This window comes from Helianthus annuus, chromosome 9 (genome assembly GCF_002127325.2).
Source record: "Helianthus annuus cultivar XRQ/B chromosome 9, HanXRQr2.0-SUNRISE, whole genome shotgun sequence".
Lineage (NCBI taxonomy): Eukaryota > Viridiplantae > Streptophyta > Magnoliopsida > Asterales > Asteraceae > Helianthus > Helianthus annuus.
Genome location: NC_035441.2, coordinates 63,299,644 through 63,309,408, shown reverse-complemented (window position 1 = coordinate 63,309,408; position 9,765 = coordinate 63,299,644). Strand labels below are relative to the sequence as shown.

Genomic DNA, 9,765 nt, shown 5'->3' with positions numbered 1-9,765 from the left:
CAACTACCAAGCAAGCTAGAGGGAGCACGGAATCAAACGACACCTAATATTGATAACTACACAAATAAACCGGACCTAAATCGGGAGATCGGATAGTATGAGGTCTCGTGAACCAAATGAGCGTGGGAACTCATATGATATGGTCTAACAAGGCCTACATACTAAAATGAAACCTATCCTTAGTGCTTTCGATCCATTATGATCCATTAAGGTAGCTTACGCTACTTTAACGCGTCGCGCGCGCAATGCGCGTTCGAGACGTCTAACTAGCCCTATGACAAGTATTATATGCCAAAACATGTTTAATATTGTTGCTAAATCAGTTTAGATATCAAAAATTTTGTTACATAGGCTTAAAATAAATTTTAGCGCAAAAAGGGTATTTTGATAATTTACCTAAGGCATAAGAACTACTTATCATACAACTACCTAAACGATGTGACCATAAGGTATAACCTCGGAAGGTTATTCCCTATACAACTATGGTCACTAAACATGTTTAGTCGGATCCTAATGATCGACCAAACGGGTCGTGTTCGAAAGTCTAAGCGGGTGTTTAGTCCACTTGACTTACGACTCTACACAAGCACTAAACTAAAAGTGACGAGCTAAACATGTCGAAACATGTTTAACAAAGTTAGAAAACAGGTTTGGTATTAAAACAAACGGTTTTAATACCCTAGAGTAGTTTGGTTACAAAATACGCGAGAAAATGCATTTTGGCCGAAACTACGACTCGCCACTGAGCCTAGATAACATGGTAATCAGTAGGTATAGTCACTAGGGACTATAACCATCGTGATTACGCTCACGTTATGAAGTTCAAACGAAGTTCGCGTTGACCATAAACTGGTCAATGCAGAAAGTCAAACACAGTTTGACTTTAACGCTAAAACGAATGAAAAGCACGAAAGAATACTTACAGAAGGTCCCCGCAAGGTTTGACCCGATTCACTCTTAGGTAGGAAGCATAAACTTCCACTTAGAGAGTGTAGAATCAGATCAAATGTGGGTTTTTGCAAGTGAATGGGTTGGGTATTTATAGGAATACTAGAACCGTTAGGATCGTTTATCGGGAAACGAGCTTCGATCTAAGCCGTCCAAGTGTGCCCCATGTTTTGGAAAACCATTAGAGCCCCTAGTTCAAGCCCATAGTTTGCTGGAAACCATTTGCAATTAGGTTTCGTCAGTGTAACAGCTGTTTAAACTGGTTTTGCAGGTCTGAGAGGCTCTCGCGCCCCGCGTAAACATGCACAAACCTTACACGGGCCGCCTGGGAGTTACAGTTCAGAAACAAGTTTGCATAATGACAGTTTCAGTCCCTGTTGGTGTTTAAAGCCATTTCCGACATGTTTAAGGCCCGTCAAGCCAACTTTAAGGCCTTAAAATGATGCCTAAACATTATGGACATGAAACATGCTCAAAAATATGCCGGATGTCGGTTCGCTTGGTCGTATGATCGCGATGTTCGCTTAATTACGACGGAATGCGCATAAGAGTGAAAAAACGAACCAAATTGCGCGACGAATGGATTTTTCTCATGCCAAACATTAAAATAAAATATTTTAATGCTTACATAAATTTTTGGATGTCCGGATGTATTCAGAATGTAAGATATGGCGAAAATGCAAACTTATGCACTTTTTGACGCTTTTAGTCCCTGAATAACCAAAAGTTTATTTTTGCGCACCAAACACCTCAAAGCCTATTTCTAAGCTATGTAAAGGATATATAGGGCATATTTAACTTATGATCAAGTTCCGGAAGGTTCGTTACTATACAAATCGGTATAGTTTTGCAGTTTGACACAATTAGTCCCTGCGATCGAACAAACTTGATTTCAACACACCAAACCATCTAAAACTTATTTCTAAGTTATGTATAGGTTATTTAAGGTATGTTAAGCCTATTTCACTATTCCGGAGTGTTCGTTGCATTAAACTGGTTATATTTATGCATCAGTGCGCGTATAACCTCCAGAAAGCGATTTAAAGCTTGAAATCGAACAAGAATTGATATGTGCAAACGATACACATATTTTTACAAATCCCAAGTATGAAATACAATATTTCATTGATTTGGTATTTGTTTGATGGTTGAAGTGACACAGGTGTCACAATTTTTGAGAAAAATATATATATTTTGGAGATAAAACATCCTAGACAAATAAAATAAAATATATTTTATTAAGTGAGACTTAATAATATATTCTTGGTATTATACAAACACACATGTATTAAAGCGCCCATCCTTGGGAAGGAATATAACTAATACATAATTACGAAATCTAAATACGAAATAGTAGTCTAACTATTTCCCAAAAACGTTAAACCTTAAGCCAAGGCACGGCCGTCCGTCTAATAGAAGTTAGTACGTGTAGGTCGTCACGCAGCAGGTTGACTGGGAGATAACTATTTCGAGACGCACTTCTGTGAGTTCATGTCCCCCTTTTCTCTTAACTGTTTTCAGTTTTTATACTTCGGGGGTGAAATACATGTGACTATGATTACGAATACTTTTTACATGGTATGGTTAGCATAAGGAGGGTTACTACTTAGATCATGTGAGTGGGTAGGCGGGAACTGGAGGCCATTAATACTCATTGTAGGACCGAGGGTCTTTAGCGGTAGATCAATCTGGGTGTAGCGAGCCCAGCCCCAGGCCCAACAGTACGGACCTCGGGGTGACTTGGTACCCGACGCAAAAATCTACTAGGTTTGAGTCTTCCTACTGCACTTCACATATATCAATGGCCTTGCAAACCATTGGTGATCTCTTTATTTCCTTATTTGCTACATACCAGGAATTTTTATACTTACAAAGGTTTTACATACTCACTACACATGAACTCGCTCAACATTTTTGTTGATTTTTCCAACTTACATGTATTTCAGGGAATTAAGAATCTGGCGAGGTATGCTACGTTTTCACGTTGCGTAAGAGTTATGAGGTCATCCAAGTTTAGGGGATGTGGATTTTACCTGGACGAGTCACAGTCCTTAAACTGCGTCTGTTTCATGGTTATGGTTATGTCTTATGAACAATGTTTTTACTTTGTCTTGTTGTAATTCCGTTGCATGTGTCAACATTTTAAAACAATGTTGTGGTACTTTTATTTTAAAACTTAAATCAATGGATGATCTGCATGGTTTTACTTTCATATAGCTTTGTTGTGATTAAGCTATGGTATTAAGAAGTCACACCAAATTAACCCACGCTTCCGCAAAGCCAGGGTGAGACAAACGCTGCCACATAGATATTCACTGGATGTGGTGAATGGGAGTATGTGCACTTCTCTCACCTAAAAACACCAGACTTTGCATTTGTTACGTTAAAAGTATACATGCATGTGTATGTAAAACACCCAAAACTCCATGTCTTATATTAGAATGAGTTTGGATAACTAAAACGCCATATGGTGTTTTTTTTTCAGGACTATCGTGTTCAAGACGGGAGGAGTGTTAACACTCTCAAGGGTAATTTGTGAGAGCATGAGACCAGGATTATATGCACACGTCAGCATTGTTCAATGTTGGGCTAATATCCAGAACTATGAAGAAAGATACAAGGCTTCAGAATCACCCTCAAGATTATTTTGTACAAAAATAATGCCGGTAACTCTTTTGCTATATTTAATTGATGAAATTATATTATGACTTTGTTTTGTTATTAAAAATGTGGTTCCTCGATATTACAGAATCGTCCCGCGTATGAAACGACGAAAAAAAGTTATCGATACAGAGAATTCAACACCAACATGACAACGGTTTTAAAAAACGCCAGTTTCAAAGGAGACCGGAAAGATAGAAACATAAAAGACTATGAACTGGTCTTCATGTCAATAATATGGCAAAAACATTTCTGTGTTGTCTACTTCAATCTAAAACACAACAGAGTTGATGTATTGGATAACAACGCTGTAGAGAATAAACTCAACATCGGAGATAAGTATCGTGGATGGGTGTGAAAGTTGGTAAGTATCTTGAAAACTTTGTATGTAGGAACTATGTTGACAAAACGCCATACTAATATATGCAAAAATGTGAAACTGCAGCATGATGCTTTTGCAAACTACTTGCGTATTAAAAAACACTCAATGGCAAGGATCATGGCGTCAGCGCCCGTTGTCAGACAACAGATGGATTGGAGGACAACGTCTAACGTGACCGACTGTGGGATTTTTTGCAATGAAGCATATGGAAACATATATGGGGCAGATGGCTGGTTGGGCATGTGGTCTGGCAAAAGAAAATGCCTCAAATCAACTACAACAAAGATAACTAAATGACCTAAGGATGAAATACATTGCAAAAATCCTGCTGCATAGAGAAAATGAAAACAGAAGACAAGTGGTCAAATCTGTAAGAAAATTCTTAGATTTAGGGGGAGAAAGAATAAATGAATTGTATAAAACAGGACATAAGAGAATAGAAGAAAGGATGGAGCTATATGTAGATTAGCTTAAGTGCCATCAATTGCTTACTTGTTTCATCTACTTGTTAGACTATTGCATCTAGTTGTTTTGTTATAGGGGTTTCGATAATATTTGTGCCTAGATGTGAGAAATCCATGAAAACGCTATGATGAGTAATCCATAATGAATAATAAATAATAAGAACTGATGTTACTATCTTCATAAAACATGTTAATGAAAACGCCATGATTTGAATAATTAGCAAATAGTAACCATTGAAACATAAACGACATTAAAAAACGGTTAAAAAACGCCATTTAAACAAGTAAAAAAAGAACAAAACACCATATCTGTTGAATATGGGTAGAACGCCATTAAAAATTACTTTGAAAAAAAACGCCATTGAAACAATCATAAAGAACAAAACGCCATTTCTATACAAATTTGTTTGGAACGGAATCATAACGTCATTATTAAGGGGAACGTGGGCAATGACAATCGTACCCCTGCATATCATTTAGCGCCTTCTGCCACATGTTCAGCCAAGATCCGTTCTCACCGTTTTCACATTTCCAACCGTTTTCTCCTGATCCCGTTTATATATATATATATATATATATATATATATATATATATAGGGTCAGGATTTAGAGAAAACGATGAAAAGTGTGAGAACGGTGAGAACGCTTATGGATCGTCCGATCAAAACAATCTATGGACTATATTGGCGCGGTGGCGTTTTCGTAAATAACACGAATTCTATTGAGTCGACGCGCTTCATTAAGGGTAAAAAGGTTTTTACACTTCTATACCAAAAACGCCAACTAATGAATAAAACGCCATTATTGACCAAAACGCATCCCTATATAAACAAAACATTCTCATACATAAGAACACAACTCCCCCAACATGAAAACGCCATATTTCTACTATATAACATTCATCTTACAACGCCAAAAAATCCAAAACATCAAACACACCTACTCAAAACGCCATATTTTACTATATACCAATCATTTTAGAAAACGCCAAATCTCTCAAATATCAAAAATTTCCAAAAAATGGACTTTTCTTTCAGATACACTATTTCCTCAGAAAAAATGCCAAAAATGCCAAAAATCGTTTATTGTTCTACACGAAGTTTCGAAAAATGCATTCTTTCCTGAGGTGCTGCGACTCAAATAACATTTTGCTGAATGAGATGGACAAAACTTCAAGAAAAAGATACTGGGGTCAGACTTATGTCAGTTTTTGTGTTTTGTTATTGATGAATATTATAATGGCAAGAATTAGACGAATGACACTGATGAGTGGTTTGAAGATATGAGTGGTTTGAAGATACATATTCAAACAAAAAACTCATGTCATATTGCCTTTACAAACGGCCAAAAAAACACAAGCATGACAAAGCCAAACCGCCAGTGAACATGTTTCAAAGAAGAAAGAGACTGACGACAATGAAGATTTGAAATATGAATTGTTTCTATTTTTATTTTTTTTTAATTTTTCTTTTTCTGTTGTTTGTTATGTATTTTTCAACTTAGAATAAAAAAATAACATTATATTCATAAAACGCCAAAAGTCTTAATTATTGAGAAACGACATAATGAAGTAAAATGCCAAAAACTCCCAACATATAATAAAAGTAATTTAGAGAAGAATTATTAAAAAGCTAAAAATGGAAACAAACGCCAAAAACTACTTAAAGCCATTAAAAAAGCCAAACTTGGAAGATGGAATGTCTAAGACCATAAAAACCTGAACAAAACCAGTAAAAATACACACAGTAACTGAAAAGACCGCTACTTTATTAATATAATTTATTATAAATAAAAATCCCGCCTAAACTACGCGCCACAAACATCTTATAAGAGAGACGTATCTGCACAATCAATTGATCACACCACCAAAAAAATAAACTTTTGCTGAATGAGATGGACAAAATTTCATCAAAAAACACGAAGAAAAAAAGACTTTTTACCCCTTAATGAAGACGGGCATTATATAGGAAAAAAGGATCTACATAAGGTATTCAAAAACAGGTTCAAAACGCCAAAAATGTTAAAGCAGAAGAGGCTGATGATAGTGAAGATTTGGAAGAGAAATTAGATTATAATTTGTATTTTTTTTCAGTTTCTATTGTTTATTATCTAATTCTCTGATTTTATTATCTAATTCTCGACTAAAAAAAATTTAATATAAAACGCCAAAAACAGCAATTGATAGTGTGAAAAACGGATGCTAGCAAAGCACAATGTTCCTATAAAATGCCAAAAAACGCCAAACAAGGTATTAATGAAAAATCAACACTAATTCACCGATGAAATTGAACGAAAACAGTAATTGCTAAACAGTAAAATGAAGAGACGGTAACATTATTACCAAATATTAATTAAACTAAATGCCAATACATGGATAACTGAATTTATTTATCTTTTCAAAACGCCATAATTGTCTGTCAAATTATAGACCTGTATCATACTTTGATATAATAAACATCAAGAAAATTACTGATGTTTTTTACATCATAAACAGACATCCTCATTAAAAAAAACAATAAAAACGCTGAAACATAATTAAAACGCCAAAAATATTAACTGTGATCCTGATCTACAACGCGGCGAATTTATTAAATGCCAAAAAAATGGAAACGGGATGTGACACGCGTTTAAAAAAAGAAATATGAAAGGATAAAAAAGCCCCTCCGCCCTTTTCTAGGCCGCGTGACATGTGTTAGGCCAGGAAGCGTTCTCACCGTTCTCACACTTTTGAGCGTTTTCTCCTGATCCCGTTTCTCTATATATATATATATAGATATATAGGGTTAGGGTAAGCGTAAAATGAAAACTTATACGATTTGTGAGAACTTAGAGAACTTGACCTTACGAAAGATTTTTCAAATTTTTTTTACCAAAAATCCTAAAAAATTAACTTTTCCAAAAAAAGAACTTGTTTTTTCATTTACAGCAACTGCAAACGCCATAAAAAAACTAATGTTATGCTTATGTCATCATATTTTACAGCAACCGTAAAGGGCCGAAAAACACCACTTCGAATTTTTTTTACGACCGTCTTTGTAACATTTTAATCCATGGGTGTGAAAAAAATCTTGGCAAAACTCGCACGGGAAGATCGAGTTCTCTAAGTTTTCACAACGCGTAGGAGTTTTTCCTATGATGTCCACCTAATTGTATTTATGGGATCCTTATCAAATTTGATATACCGGACATACTAATTTTTAAAAAACATTGGGGTCCGGGGACCCCGACGCGTTCAATGTGGGTCTGCCCCTAATTTTGGCCTTCATTGGGGTCCGGGGACCCCGACGCGTTCAACCACCCTATTCACATCATGCACAAACACATCAGTCTCCCCCTCTTCGCGATTCCTCGCGATCATCCCAGCCATATATATCGCGCTCATCCTCCCTGGCGCCTCATCATAATACCCTGTGGGTGCATCCACCATAATCAAATCCCACATCGTTTCATACACATCACTAGGCAATCCTTTAAGCGCCAACTGACACGCTGAGTGCCTAGTGTCACCAACCATGGTGCACTCTTGCCCTTTTCCAGCTTCCATAAGGCTATCGGCTTGGTGCACCTTGCTATCATAGGTCACATGGTATGATTCTAACATTGGAAACCTTTTCTTGATTTACGCGATCCACGCCTTGTCTTCTTCTAAGAACACCGTGCGCCCATTGAAGTTTAGCGCGCTCCACATTAGACTATCATGACCTAGCCCAAAAACTAGAAAATTGCAAGGTGATTTTTGGTCTAAAATCTTTTTAGTAATAGATATTTCATGGATAGTTTGTTGTGGGGTGATGGTAGAGGTTGAATAGTGGACTAATGCTTGTGCAAAAGAAGGCGGGATCGTGGTGCATGTTGGTGAGCATTTAGGCACATTTTGAATGTTCCTAAACGAATCTGAAACGGCTTTTGGGATGATCGTTTGGGGGATCGTGTATGAAACTTTGTCGTTGGAAGATGAAAATGTTGATCTAAATACTAAGAGGAGAAAGAACACAATGATGATGCCAATGGCAATATTCTTGGTATTTACAGGTTGTTGTCTTGACCTCATTTTCATGCAAATGAAACCAAATTTCAGAACAAGATATGGGATCGTATGCCAGTGTGTGTGTGTATACATACATATATACATATATAAATCTTGAAATTGGGTAGAGTGATGCTTAGAGTTAAAGTAACTGTATATTAAATTCTCTGCAAGAAAGTTTTTAAATGAAGCAAAAGGTTGTTGCATTGACTTGTAAACTTGATAAAGACATCTTAATCATTTTGAGTTAGTGAATTTGTTAAAAGTAGTTGATAGCATTTCTCTCCCTCCTTGTGTGTGAGAGAGCCCCACCTTATAATTTTCAATGAATCAGCTTGGATTTTTGTGCTGTTAATAAGTAAAGGCAAAGCAAGATGCATAAGTCCCTGCTATGATTACATCCACTTTATGATGTTTGCTTCAGATATAGACAGTATTATTATTACTGGAGTCATTATACTCAGTAAATCCCACCAATAGCAAAGGTAAGGTAGGGTCTAAGAAGAGTAAGATGTAGACAACCTTACCTCTATCCCGTAGGATAGAGAGGCTGCTTCCAGTGAGACCCCTGACTCGAATTATTATTACTGCAGTAAGTTGTTTATATAGAAACTGTTCTATAACTACCTGAAAACAGAAAGAACCAGTAGCCCAACGCAAGTTAGGATTTACCTGATCTTGTTGGTTATCAGGGTATTGGCGGACTAGCAATTTTAGTACATGTTGATCTGACCAGGAACACTTACCATTTATTTCTTTAAACGACAGTTTGTGTTATATGTGATAGCGAAAGCATATTATTAAAATAAGACACCACTTTCTTTTGAATAAAACGTCTAGAAGCAGTCTCTCTGGATAGAGGTAAGGTTTGCTTACCTCCCATCTTCTTTTGACCATATCAATAGTTTTACTATTTGTGAAACATACTGGGTATAATTGTTGTTTTCTTTTGAAAAAAACCCTTGCATAGGTAAACACTTCGCATGACTTGCAACCCGTTAGATTCTTTCCTCTTTCGTAGTTTTTTTACTAGTAAATGCTTTGATCCATATAATACAACCTGATCCAATGGCGAAGCTTGACCCGAATGACGGAAGGGGGGGGGGTTGAAAACGTATATACCCAAAAAGTTCTATACGAAAACTACATATATACCACTACTGAGCGAAAAGTTCGGAGGGTCGGGCGCCAAAGGGCGGACCCACATAGAGTAGGTCGGGGTTCCCGGACCCCAATGTTTTTGAAAAAAAGTAGAATCTGTTGTGAAACTAGCCTATTAACAA

At 36.5% G+C, this 9,765-nt stretch overlaps 1 pseudogene; it reads right to left on the bottom strand.

Annotated features, from left to right (window-relative positions):
- Nucleotides 1-7,717: 7,717 nt before the first annotated feature.
- On the bottom strand, nucleotides 7,718-8,546 carry LOC110875838 (annotated as a pseudogene).
- Between the last annotated feature and the right edge of the window lie 1,219 nt (nucleotides 8,547-9,765).